Raw genomic sequence first — 14490 nt, forward strand, 5'->3', positions numbered from 1 at the left:
CAAATATTGACCACCCTGAGACTGTATCTTTGGAATATTTTACAAAAACTAAATATAAAGAATTCTGCCACAAATAAAAATTCCTTGAGTAACAATTTCCTGAAAATCAGGTTTGTTTGTTTGTTTTCTAAACTGACTCAGAAACTTTGGCTATCTTTATTCTTGGGCTTTTGTCTTGAATAAAGAGCTCTCTGAGAGAATTGAGTTCAAATCATGCCCTGTTCCTAATTTCTTCCTAGTTGAGTGACTCTTCAGTTAGTTAATAGGCATTTATCACTTGCTTATTATATGCCAGGCACTATGCTAAGTACTAGGGATACAAAGAAAGGCAAAAGACAGCCCTTGGCCTCAAGGAGCTCACAATCTAATGGGGGAGATAATAAGCAAACAAATATGCACAAACACGTATTTGATTATGATTGAGTCACTTAAATATTTTTAGCCTCAATTTTCTCATTTCTAAAAAGAGTGTTAAATGAAATAATGTACATAAAGTTCTTTGTAAGCCTTTAAAAGCTACTTAAGTATCAGCTATTCTTATTACTATGATTTTGGTCCCAAACTCCAGTATCTGTGATCTCCATGCCTACAGCCCTGAATCTAACACACAATCCTGTTTCTTATACATGCCCTTTACCATACACTCCAGACCACAAGAGTCCTTTTCTCCTAGTGTATTTATTTGTAATCCAAAAAAGAACTAAAAATATTTAGATAAAAGGAATTTTGAAAGAAATCTAGCCAGCCAGCCATCATACTGACTTACAAGATAGTTAGCAAGAATTGCAGGATTTAGTAAGGATATGTTTTTTTAATTTTTTTTTTTAACAGTGAGGAGACTTGTTCATACTAGCAGGCACCTGGGAAGGAGCCAATACATAGGAAGAGATTGAATATCAGGGGGACATAAGGGATGATTATGGGAACAATCTGCTGGGGAAGATGGGAGAAGATGAGAACGGTTACATGTTTGGACTTGGTAAGGAAAATAGCTGCTTCTTTACCAGAGACTTGAGTAAAGAAACAAATGGTGAGTTGGGAGTAAAGGGTTGGGAGGTAAAGAATAGAGTATTGTCAGATGAGGAGAAGGAGAGAACAGAGAGATCTTGGCAAATAGCCTCATTATTTTTTTTCGGCAAGTATAGAGCAGAGTGCTCAGTTGAGAGAATATAGAGAAGAGGTGATACAGGAGACATGAGAAGAAAAGAGAAAATTTGAAGTGTTCTCTGTGGTGAATGGAATAGAAAATCAATTAAGAAATCAAATAATTTCCCTGCTGAAGGGAGGGTCTGGGTTAGATTAAATAACAAATTTGAAGGGAATCTAATTGGCACGGTTACATTACTTCTTCTGGCATCATTCAGCAAAATGTGAGTAGGAGATGAGAAGCAGGAGTAATTTAGAATTCAGGTTTTGCAAGGTAATAGCAGTGATTAAATAAGGGAGCAATGCATGATTCAAGAGCAGAGAGCATTATATAGAGTTGAACATAATATAGAGTTGATTCACTAGTGATGTCAAAATTAGAAAGGGAAAAGATTACAGTCAGAGGCATGATAACCTGACAGAATACTGAGGGGTAGGACAATTTCAAGTCACAGTGAGGACAAATAATAGATTTGGGAAGAATAAGCCTTACGAAGATCTAGAATAGAAAGCTGTGATTGGATAAAAGGATTTCAGAGGTTTTGATCATGGAAGTGGAGAATTGTGGGTGGTGACAAGGTCAAGATTATTACCATCTTCGTGAAGCTGAAGTGGAGTGGAGAAGTAGGTCCTGGGAGAGAAGCAGACTGACAAGTTGGGAGATCAGGGCATTGAGGGAGCATCAACTCATGTTAAAGTCACTTATTATCATGGCGGAAGTTGGGTTAGAGAGGGAGACTGAGAGCTAGGCATTGTATTCACTGAGAAAGGAGAGGGCATATCCTGGTGATCGTAGATAACAGCCATCAGGATCTGTACTGGGCAACACATCTGGATAATCATACATCTTAGTGTGTAAGGAGCAGAACTGAAATTTGAACCCAGCTCTTCTGCTTGCAGGTCCGGTGTTCTCTCCATTGTCCCATAAATACCATCCCTCTTAACCATTCTTTACGTAGCCTCCCTTTCCCTTTGTCACAATTGGGCCGAGAGTCAGGAAGACTAGAATTCAATTCTTGCCTAGTTTACTAACTGCTTGAGTGACTCTGAGCTAGTCACTCAACCTCTGTTTGCCTCAGTGTTTTATTGACTGTGAAATGGGGATGATAAGAGCTCCTACCTCCCAGGGTTGTTGTGAGGATCAAATGAGGTGATGTTTGGAAAAAGCACTTAGCATACTGCCTAGGACAAAGCAGGAGCTTGATAAATGTTTGTTTCCTTCTATCCTTTCTTTAAGAGCCCTGGAGCTACTTGTGGGCCCTACTGTCATGTATAGAAAATGTCTGGCTATGAGTACCAGGCTGTAGTGCAATTATTTTGGTCTGAGCAAGGTAAGAAAAGAGTCATGTTAGTTTGTGTCATTTGGGAGGAAGCTTGTTGTATACACTTATTGAGCTCAAAGAGGGGCAGGAAGAGACAAATGTCCTATATATAGGATGTACTCAGTTCATAATAGTGAGATTAGAGAGGAGATACCTCATCAAGTACCCGAATCTCATCCTAATACAAAGGACAGTACTCTCTGTCTGTCTGTCTCTCCCTCCCTCCCTCTCTCTCTCTCTCTCTCTCTCTCTCTCTCTCTCTCTCTCTGTCTCTCTCTCCCCCTGCCTCTTTCTCTGTCTGTCTGTCTACCTGCCTCTCTCCATGACCCCCACCATTGTCTTTCATTTCTATTATGGTTATGCATTCAAAAATCTTTATTTTTAAGCTACTTTCCAATGCAAATGCAAATCTATGGTGGAGAATATCCTTTTACTGTAACATATTTGTGAATCTTGCCCACTGGCCATTTGGAAGACTCTCATGGGCCATAATTACTTTAGAGCAATAGTGCTGTAGAGGGCAATGGAGATTGTCAGCCCATTTCTGTGAGCTGGTGAAACCAGATTTGACTAGTTTTAACCTCCAGGATGAATATATACTAAAATTTAACTGGCCCAGGAGACTTAGTGTCACCCCTGATGGCTTCTTTTATGCTGTGGCACATAGTTAAGTTTCCTGGTTCCCTGCCCCTCATTCCTTATTAGATAATTCAGAGAATACCTGTATTTCAGTGCTCCAGACTCCCTGACTGTGTTGTCTCATGAGTGACAGGCAGCACCGTATTTAAAAAACAAAACTATAAGTTTGAACCATAAGTGGATTGAGGGCCTGTGCTTGCGATGCCCATCTTGCTGCCTATTTGAGCCACCAGTCAGCCTATGGGGCTACGGGCAATGGAGTTCCCACCCTTCCATTATTGCCCTTTGGAATCTGTTCTCCTCCAGCTGTCATCCCTGTGTGGCAGTGTTGCTCTTCAGGAACACTTCCCTCCCCTTCTGCCTTACAATTATCAGCTCAGGTCTGGTGACAAATTAACTGTTGTTCCTGAATGATTTTTGAAGACTCTTAGAGCAGCTGCATTCTTAAGCATCCTTGGTCCTCGAGTCTTGCTTTTTACTCCTCCTCATCAAAATAAAGCTAAAATAGTGAACATTTATGGTGCTCTTTAAGCTTTGTGAACTGTTTTACATATTTATCTCTTTTGATTCTCACAACAACCCCATATTTAAGGGCTATTATTACTCTCCTTTTGCATTTGAGGAAACTGAGACAGAGAGGGTAAGTGACTTGCTCAAGGCATGATTTGAATCATGTCTCTTTGACTCACTACACCACCCTGCTTCCATACTATAAGATTGGACTCAGAACCTGGGTACTTGACATCTGGGTCGTAGGATAATAGATCTAGATTCTAAAAGCCACTTAGTCCAACCTCCTCATTTTATAGGAAAGGAAACTGAGGTCTGAGGAATTCAAGTTATTGGCCCACACCAGGAGTCCCCATCAGAGGTGGGATCTGAACCCAGGTCCTTTGTCTCCGGAGCCATGTTTGTTTTACAGAGCCATGATTCCTTTCAATGTTTTAGATGAGTCAAGAGTGAAATAGGTGGAAGGGGCTGGGATAGAGAGAGGAGGAATACAGAGGTAGGAACTCCATAGAACCATAGTCATTCTTGGCAATGAGATGTGAAGTTAGAAAACCACTCAGGGTTTAGGAGGGAAGAGGGAACCACAGGACAACTCTTTATGATGCACAGTTCTGTAGCCTTGTCCAGAAGAAACAGACTGGTTTTTGTTGCTGAATGGATATGGTTGTAAACATTTTGTAACCCTCAGCACTCAGGGTTGTAGGTCCCATGTTGGGGCAAGGGTTTTTAGTAACAGATTCAGGCATCAGGCCTGTAGGCTGCTCCACAAACATCCCTCTCCTAGAAAAAAAGAAACTCCCAAGTTTCTAGTGTCTTTCCCTTCCTCCCTTCCACAGGGTGCACAAGTGGTTGATTGCACCTCAACCATTTCTAAGGGGTGCCCAGCCTTTAACCTAAGTTCAAGTCTCATGTAAATAGATTATACAAAAGCCACATACCACTTTATGATGTGGATACTCATCTTGTGTCCGGGAAAATGTTGCTCTATGAAAGGGAGTTGGTCAAACAGTAGGTAACCAGATGCCCATTTAGAATATCAGATTTGAATGACATGCATCCAACCACAGATGTACTAATTTAATTTCATGCTCCAACATCAGCTGCTCTTTTCCACTTAAAAGGAACATTTGCATCCATCTGTCGTCATCTCTTCCTTTCTTTTCTCAAGTCTCTTTGCTATTTTCTCTTCCTTCCCCACTCCCCAGTCCCTAACACACATGCTTGATGAAATAATGGGGCACATTTAGAAAAACAGACTGGGGGTAATTCAAATTCTGAGCCAATGTGATTTTGTTCCATTCTCGGACAAGCTCTGAGGGTATCTGGGGAGCAGAAATCAAGGGACTGAGTACAAAGAACTGGAATGAGGGAGAGAGGAGATTTTGCATGCAAATCAATCTCCTCGACCCATTTGAAACAACCTGCTGGGAACTGGGCTAGAACGCCAAGGCCATTAGCCCCTTGTTAGCCTGTCAGAGTCTGAGTAGCTTAACTAGGTGATAATGGAAAGGAAATGTCTTACACCTTTTTAAAGTCAACCCTTGGTATTCAAATCTACATAGCCTGGGACTTCAGAAGCAGGTTTCCCTGTGAGAGTTACCCAAAGCGGAAGGTAGTTTGATGGGGAGAGGGAGATAGAGAAATGCAGTGAGGTCATCACACTTGAGGAATATTTTTATTTGCAACAGACGTTGCCCATGAAACTGCCTCCTGCTTTCCTTTGAATGGTATTTTTAATGGTATTCGTGGAATAAATGAGCCTTCATTGCAGGATGTTGATATCATGGGGAAGGGAGTGGAGGTCCTTCCTCCAAATGGTGATGGTTATCCTGATATCCCATCTTGGGCTCTGTAGACCTGTGTTGCTATTTAGAGTTAGCACCCTTGGCTAACATCCCCAGGGTCCCATCACTAAGGTGTTCATAGGGGGCAGCCTTCTTCCTTACCCCTATGATGGGATTAGACACAAATAAATTTGTACCATGCACCAGAATTCCTGGCAGAGGCTTTATGGTACTTTGAGACTTAGTAATAGTATTACAAAATCATTAAGAATAGATGGTAAAATCTCAATGATGAAATCATAATGCTCATAAGTCAAAGGTCCAAATATGAAGCAGGGTTGCAGCTGACATCCATAAAAGTTACTATTCATTCCCACATTCCTTAGAGATTGTGATGGTCATTTTTAAGATGGTAGGACATTTTGCCTGAGCAGTAAAGAAGGGTCATTTGTCCTTGGGACATGCCTTCTCTCTTACACACATGTGCACAGACAGTTGTCAATGCCAGTAATATCATTTCAGAATACAAAGAACCTGAATATCAATAAGTGTATGTGGAATTTGGCGAGGTTGCTTCACTTGCTGATGAGCAGAATTTATGGTTGGAAATTAAAGATATTGGCTGCTCCATTAAGATCAGATGGAACTGTTTGCTTTCTTCCCAACTTAAAAATGCATAATTTATCTGGCTTAGGATAAAATGAACTACAAGAGGCTTACTGAGTTTAATGACCCATTAGAGATGAAAGTGATCAAAAAGAAAAAAAAAATCCTTGACTAGGATTGAGCCAAAAGGTAGTAATGGGATGATAGTGCCAGTGGAGGCACGGTTAATGAGCTTATACTAACCCAGGGTCAGCATTCTTACAAACTTCAATTTTGGGCAAGGTGGAAAGAGCAAAACATAAATTAGTGAAGAAAGCAGCTTACTCTTTTTTGGAAAGAAGATTGGGTCTGAAGTCAGAAACCCCAGATTTCCTGGTGGTATTGTTGTTGGACCTCTTTGGTCTTGGCTAAGTCATTTCCCTTCTCTAGGTCTTAGTTCCTTCTCCCTAAAGTAAAAGACTCTGACTAGATGTGCTATAAAAATGGCACCTCTCTCACAGGGGTGTTGTGAAAATCGGATGTTTGCCAAGCACTTTGCAACTTTAAAATGCCATGTAAATCCTATTATGTGGGCAGCTAGGTTTTGCCTTGAACACTGAATTTAGGGCTAGGAAGACTTGAGTTTAAGTCCTACCTCTCACATATTTACAAGCTGTGTGACCTTAGGCAAGTTACTTAACCTCTGTCAGTCTCAGTTTCCTTATCTGTAAAATGAGGCTACTAATAGCACTTACTCCAGAGAATTGCAAAGATTAAATGGTTATCTATCTATATGATTTTGTAAAGTGCTATAAAAATGTTAGCTGTTATTATTGTTGCTGCTATTATTGTTGCTATGAAGTCCTTTTCAATTCTAAATCCTATGAAGATTAGAATAGCTATGATCAGTTGAGTACATGTGGATCCTTGGGTGAGATACATCTGTGAAACACAAACTTCTCTAGTTTGTTTCTCTAGTTTGTTCTCTAGTTTGCTAAAAAAAAAATAGCACTTTTCATCAGCTAGAGGGTTTCTCCCCTTTGTGTTAACAGGGGGTGAATTAAATAACCTTTCAAGGATACTTAGGATTTTATGAATTCTCAAGTTCTGTCCTAACTACCAAAGGGACACAAGGAAATAACATATATCGAAAGTTAATATTTTATCTTTTAACCTCATCCTAGCTTTTATAGGTAGATTGGTATTTAAGGACAGATTCTTTTGTTATCTATATCCAGGAAAAATAAATGAATGCATTGGCTTAATATGTGTAACAATTAAAAAAGAAGATAAATTGATTCAAGGAAAGAGATAAATGCCCAATTTTGGGGGATGGAGATTTGCTTTTTTTTTTTTAAAGTGGCTATTCTTTTTTGTTACTGAAAGTTAAGTTTAAAAGGTTGCTATTTCTTTTTTTTTCATTTTTTTAATTATTTTTCTTTACCAGTTTGCAGCTTTCATTCCTATGACAGCCTTTAACCTTAGATATGCTTTCTCCCAGTTTGCATTCTAATCTGGAACCTGGCTAGCTAGATATATAGCCAGCATTTCTTAACAGATATGGAAATTTCCCCAAGACTGCTGTGCTTTCCTGCTTGAGAAGTCCACAAGGTTAATGAACATCCACAAAGACTGAGGGGGAGGGAGGAGAGCCATTCCACCATTCGGAACAGGGTGATTAGAGAGGTCTATATTCCTTCCTTCCTGGTAATGATGGTCAAGAAGGTGTCTGTGTGATAGAGAAGAGAATGGAGGGCCTGCTTCTGCCTCAAACATCTATTAAAATGCATTTCCATTCAAATAGCCATTCTCTGATTTTCATCATCAAATAAGCACACGCTACATATTTAACAGGAATGAGACCTCTGCTGAGTTCGTCTTTTTGAAGTGAAGGCCTGTTTCCTTACTGAGTGTCCATGCTTATCTCTATATGTAAATTTTTCTCTCCCCTCCCCCTTTTTCACTCTTCCTTTAACTCCTATTCTAGTGTTGGGTTCTTGATAGGAGGCCTACGTAGCTATTATGATGATAATTCATTTTGAGCAAAATGCAATCCACCCTATCTAGTCTATCTCATTATAAAAGTTCAGGCCCTGGGAGGGCAGGCTGGGAATGAACTGGTTTATAAAGCCATTTTCTTCCTAGAAAAGTCAGAGGCCTGTGTAAGTAGAGACTTAGTTATCTCCATTTGGACCCCATCTGTCTTTAGAACTGGTCCCTGTGCAAAAAAACCCCAAAACCTAGAAGAGTTAGGGGTCAGCTCCTTCCAGCAACGTGGTTTTCATGACGTTCTGGGAAATTCATGTTTGTTCAAAACAAATGTCATCTCCCATAATTCTACAGTGCACAGCTTCTGCAAAAATCAGAGATTTCCTTAGTGTTGCCTGTGGTAAACCAAGGGACTGGACTCTCTTTACTGAATTTAGATTACTTGGTATTTCGGTTGGACCCAATGATATGGACTGCATTTGTGGCCTTCTCTCTGTTCCTCACTCATGGGACTCTAGCTTCCATTTCTGTGCCTTGCACCTGCATTGGCTGCCTCTCATATCTGGAATGTACTCTCTCTTCAACTCTGAGTCATAGATATTCCTCATTTCCTTGAAGACATAGCTGGAGCAGCGCTTTCTTCAAAATGCATATACCTCCCTAACAGCTTTATATTAAATCTGTTGTTGTTGTTGTTCAATCATTCGGTGATGTCTGATTCTTCATGATCCTGTGGATCATGGCACACCAATAGTATTCATGGTTTTTTCTTTGTTCGTTTGGGTTTTTTTGGTGGTAAAGATACTGGACTGGTTTGCCATTTCCTTCTCCAGTGGATTGTATTTAACTACTTTGTTTATTTTGTATTTATTATGTACATAATTACTCTCTGCATATTAATATTATATATACTTCTTTAAAACAGGGGTAGAATCTAATCTATTATCCATCACTTTGGACTAAGAATCATTTCCTTTTTGTATCTTTGTACTTCCAGTACTTAATACGGTGTTTGGCACATAATAAATGCTCATTGATTGATTGTTCATTGATTCGCCTAAGGTAGATTTCCCTGCTTTTGGTGAGGCATGTTTTCATACTTGTTTTTGCTGTTTTTAAACAAAAGATAACCAAGGAAAATCAAAGGCTTCATTGGAAGCTTTAGAAGTTTTAAGGAAGGTTATAAAAAATCAATGTCAATAAGCTATGGACTATCCACCAGCAATATTGACAATGTTCCTATTGAACTCATGAATTAATGATCCATCCTGGGTATTATTTATCAACGTGATTCAAATTTTAAATGGTACTATTATATTTGAAGACCAAAAAAGTTCTCTCCTTCCCTTCCTCCTTCTGCCTGTCCCTTTCTCACTCTTGGACATGTCTCATACTAAAATAATATAGCTCATATTAATGTTCATTCAAATTTTTTCTTTACATCTTCATGCCTTTGAAGTTCACCTGATCTCCAGATCAGGTCTCACCTCTAGATTAATCAATAAATGACTTGCCTTGGGTCACCCAGGTAGACCTCTGATGAGGATGGTGATGGGATTGGGTGGGGGAAGAGGGATAGAAAATGGTTTTTAAAACATATGCTAAAAAAATACAAGTAAGATTTTGGTCTAAACACCCTTTCTTCCCTCCCCAAAATAAGTATATTACTCTGGATCTGATTCTTGTGATTTCTTTCTTCTGGTGAAGCATATTATATCTCCCAATTTTAGAAGCTTGCTTATTCACAGGAGGCTCATTCTTATATAGCAGACTTCCCATTTTTCAATACCAAAATTGAACAGGTTCAGGAAGTTTATCTAATCTCCAGATCAGCTTGTCAGGGGAGAGTAGTGGCTACCAACATTCCATGGCATTTGTTAGGAACACATTTCCAGTGCTCAGTAGCACTTGGGAGTTGCAATGCCCAGCATAACTTATACACCAAATGACCTGACAATACCTGATTCTTTATTGCTTGAGCCACATTGTTGTTCGCTTAGGGAATGCCACTCATTGCTTGTTGAACAATAAAAATAAAGTTGTATAGATGTAGAATTATTAGTGTAGCTGTTTCAGACTCATCAATATCAAGCCTGGAAAACATTCCCTTTTCTTATCTGCAACAAAAACCAACCAGGGCAATGTGAAGGATTCCAAGAGAGATGATATGGATGGGTCCATTTATTAGATTTATAAGAGCTGAAGCAAAGTGCTCAAGCTATCCATCTTCTGTACTTTATTGAGAACAGAGCCAATGATTCAGACTATCAGGACAGTATCTGGAAGACAGAATTGAAATCCTAAGGTAAGCAGAGAATAAGTGCATATATTTTAAGAGGAGAGAGATCAAAGGCAAGAGCAAAAAAATGCATGTAAGATTCCAAATACATTGAATACAAATCTGTCTACGGTACTTACAAGCAAACATAACTTTGCAAATAAAGGTCTCATTTTAGATGACAGTTTAAGGTTATCTTCTTGGTCCTTCCCTCCATTCCAGAAAGATGTGTGAATTCCTTTGGAAATACAAGAGGACAGGGGTGGAAAAGATTATTATTTGTGTCATAATAGGGAAGGCTGGATATTTTTCAATACTGAGTATTTTAAGTGATGAACTTAAAAATAATATTGAACTGGGCAACTATACTGGGTAATAAAATTATCAGAACTGGTTAAAATTTACTGAAAAGCACAATTTGGGTTTCTGTCACTTGCAATGCCCTGAAGGTACTATTATTATGAAGTCCAAGTCCTATAAGTTCCTGGTGTTGTAAAACCTAGGTTTTTTTTTTCATTCTTTCATTTCTCTTAATTTTTGGAGATTTGTTCTGCTAATTCTGTGACAAAATTTACAAAGTGCCCTTTTGAGATCCAGTGTCATTAAGACCAAATAATATTGGAATATATTCAGGGATTGAAAATAAACTAGGCTAAGAGATTTAGACCTCATGCAGTAGGTCACAAGGAGCCATCAAAGACTTAGGAGTGAGGGAGGAGTAGGATCAGAGCTGTGCATTGGGAAGATTATTCTGGCTATGTTGCAGAGCAGAGGTGGAGAACCTGTGGCCTCCAGGCCACATGTGACCTTCTAGGTCCTTGGGTGTGACCTTTTGACTGAGTCCAAATTTTACAGAACAAATCCTTTTATTAAGGGAATTTGTTCTATGAAGTTTGGATTCAGTCAAAGGGCTGTACTTGAGGACCCAGAGGGCCACATGTGGCCTGGAGGCTGTAGGTTCCCAACCATGGTTGTGGAGGAAGGCCTAGAGACAAGAATATCAGTTAGGATTTGATATAGAACACATCTGTGATTTCAAGGGTATCAGGAATTCATTGAAAAAACTCTTCCAAATATATGAGTCCTTATCTTGCAAATTATAATCTTAGAGATTGCCTGGGTTACTAGTAGGTTAAGTGATTGATTCAGGAACACAGTCAGTAAGTGCCAGAAGTAGCATCTGAACCCAGATCTTTCATGATTCCAAGTGCAATTCTTTACATAGTATGCCATGCTGCTTTTCAGACCAATCAGGATGCTATTAAGATAGCCCAGGTGAGAGATAATGAGGATATGAACTGGGGTAGTAACAGTGAAAATGGGAAGTGGGGGCAGAAATAAGGGGCACAGTGAAGAGAGAAAAGATACGACTTAGTACCTTACTCTGTATTGGGGAGAGGGAGAAGTTGAGTTATAGGGTCTTAGAGATAGAGCTACACATGACACCAGGCCACGTAATCCATATCTGTGATTTTACAGATAAGAAAACTCAGGTCTTGGGACAGCTAGATGGCACAGTGGATAGAGCACTGGCCCTGAAGTCAAGAGGACCTGAGTTCAAATCTAGCCTCAGATACATAACACTCACTAGCTGTGTGACTATGGCAAGTCATTTAACCCCAATTGCCTCACAAAAGAAAGAAAGAAAGAAAGAAAGAAAGAAAGAAAGAAAGAAAGAAAGAAAGAAAGAAAGAAAGAAAGAAAGAAAGAAGAAAGAAGAAGGAAGGAAGGAAGGAAGGAAAGAAGAAAGAAAGAAAGAAAAAAAAAAGAAAACTCAGGTCTTGCCTCAAGAAGTAATTTCAACAAGTGACTTGCTCAAGGTCACATATGTAGTGAACATATTAGAGTTAGACATATTAGAATTGTTTCTCAAGTGCATAACATAACTCCTGGGACATAGTAGGTGATTAATAAATGTTTCTTGACTTGATTTGACTGTATCACAAAAATGACTTTTGTGCTCTTAAGCTTGGATAATTGGGGGAATGATGGTGCTATTAATAGATATAGGAGAGTAAAAGGGGGATAGGCATTACTGAGTTCAACAATAAATAACAAATATGTATTAAACACCTACCATGTGCTGGGCACTGTGCTAAGACCTGGTCATACAAATACAAAGAATGGAACAATTCCTACTTTTCAGGAGCTTCCGTCTTGGGTATCCTGAGTTTGAGGTGCTCTCCATTGATGGGGTTACTAGAATGTTAAATCAGGAAAAGACAACATATATTCCTGGGTTTCAGCAAGGCATCTGACAAAGTCTCTCCTAATATCTTTATGGTCAAGATGTAGAGGTGTGCACTAGTTGAACTACTAGACTCAGAGAGGAGTGATTAACAAATCTATTACAACCTGGAGGGAGGCGTATAGTAGGTTACCTCAGGGTTCTCTCCTTAGCCCTGCCCTCTTCAATATTTTTAATCAATGTCTTGGATAGAGAAATAGATGTCAGATATCACATTTTCAGATGGCATGGACTGGAAGGGATAATTGACACACTGGATAATAGTCAAGATCCCAAAAGATCTTGGCAAATTAGAATAAGAGATTATGCCTAATAAGAAGTTATTTGTTAGAGATTAATATAAAGTCCTATACTTGGGTTTTAAAAAATCAGCCAAAAAGTAGAGAATTTTGGAAACAGCTAAAGAACAATTAATTTGAAAATGATTTGGGGAGCTTTATAAGCTCAATATGAATTAATAATTGCTCCACACAAATATATATTTTCAGTCTTCTTGTGCCTTATACCCCACTCCCTTTTACTCTGTAATACAGTGACACTGTTCTCCTTTTTGTTCCTTGAACAAGACTCTTCATCTCTCAACTCTGGCCATTTTCAGGGGTTGTCCCCCATTCCTGGGATGCTCTTCTTCAGCATCTCTACTTCTTGGCTTCTCTGGCTTCCTGTTAGTCCCAGCTAATAGCTCATTTGCTACAGGAAATCTTTCCCAATCTTCCTTAATGTCAGTCCCTTCCCTCTGCTGATTATCCTGATTTATCCCCTGTGTAGCTTGTTTATACACAGTTGTTTATACATTGTTTCCCCCATTAAGCCATGAGTTCCTAGACAGCAGGGACTGTCTTTTGCCTTTATTTGTATTCCTAGTGCTTAGCACAGTGCTAAGGCACAGAGTAGGTGCTCAGTAAATGCCTATTGACTAACAAAAAAAAACCCCACCAACTAGTCTATTCTAAGTTTCATTAAGAGACTTAGTGTAGAGAACAATGGAGGTGGTTACTCTAAAGTTCTGTGCCTGGGTCAGAACATTTTTGAAGTATTGAGTCTAGTTCAGAAAAATATATATTTAAGGAGAAATTTATTGCATCTAGAAGAGAACAGTCAGAATGCTGAAGAAATCAGAGACCATGCCACTAGAGCTTCAACTGAAGAAACTCTGCATATTTAGCTTAGACAAGAAAATACCGAGTTGGGGCTATGATGGCTACCTTTAAGTTGTTGAAATGCTTTTATGTGGAAGGAAGAACCAGAAAATAGAACCAGGAGAAATCATTGTCAATTGTAAGGGACAGATTTCAATTCAGTGTAAGAACTAATCTCCTAACAAGTTAACGTCAGTGTAATGTGGAATGCGGTACCTGTGGAGGAAGTAAATTCTCCATCCATTTACTTCAGGTGGAAGGTGGGTGACTACTTGTCATGCACATCATAGAGGGAATCCATGTTGAGATCCAGGTTGAACTAGAGTATGTTGGAGGACTTTTCCACCTCTGCAATTCACTGATTATGTCTTCAACTGCTCTACTTACCTGTGTCGTGGACCACTTAGACCTATGAGGAGAAGTAAAAGGCAAAAGGAGTTTAGTTATAGCAAAGCCCATTCCCACCTCTTACACAGTTACTGGATCCTTATACCTATTTCCTTGTTCTTGTTGATGGCATTTTGAAGTTTTGTCTAATACAAGTAGGATTTTTCAGAATAATTTGTTCATTTTTTTCATTCCTTCATCAAGCTTTTGATTGGTAAGCTTGATGTTCATTTGAGCTCCACAATGACTTTACCATTTTTAGAAGAACAATTGTAAGTAATGGCCACGTAGTAAGGTTTGTTTCACAGTAGGAACTCGTCCAGCTCTTTAACATCACACATCTCATTTTTAGGGTAGCCGTATGACATAGTGATAGAATACTGAGCTTAGAGTCAGGAAGACCTGAGTTCAAATTTGGCCTCTGACACTTGTTAGCTGTATGACCTTGGTCCTCACATTGTTT

General features: G+C 39.2%; 1 long non-coding RNA gene across 1 annotated transcript; it reads right to left on the reverse strand.

The window, feature by feature from the left end:
- Positions 1-10402: 10402 nt before the first annotated feature.
- Positions 10403-14045, reverse strand: LOC110222738 (uncharacterized). The gene is made up of 3 exons (XR_013487556.1): positions 13857-14045; positions 12331-12452; positions 10403-10491 (listed from the first exon to the last, which is right to left on the reverse strand). It is a non-coding gene; the product is annotated as an uncharacterized LOC110222738 (long non-coding RNA).
- Between the last annotated feature and the right edge of the window lie 445 nt (positions 14046-14490).

This window comes from Phascolarctos cinereus, unplaced genomic scaffold, assembly GCF_003287225.1.
Source record: "Phascolarctos cinereus isolate Bilbo 61053 unplaced genomic scaffold, phaCin_HiC Scaffold_5;HRSCAF=322, whole genome shotgun sequence".
In the NCBI taxonomy this organism is placed as follows: Eukaryota; Metazoa; Chordata; class Mammalia; order Diprotodontia; family Phascolarctidae; genus Phascolarctos; species Phascolarctos cinereus.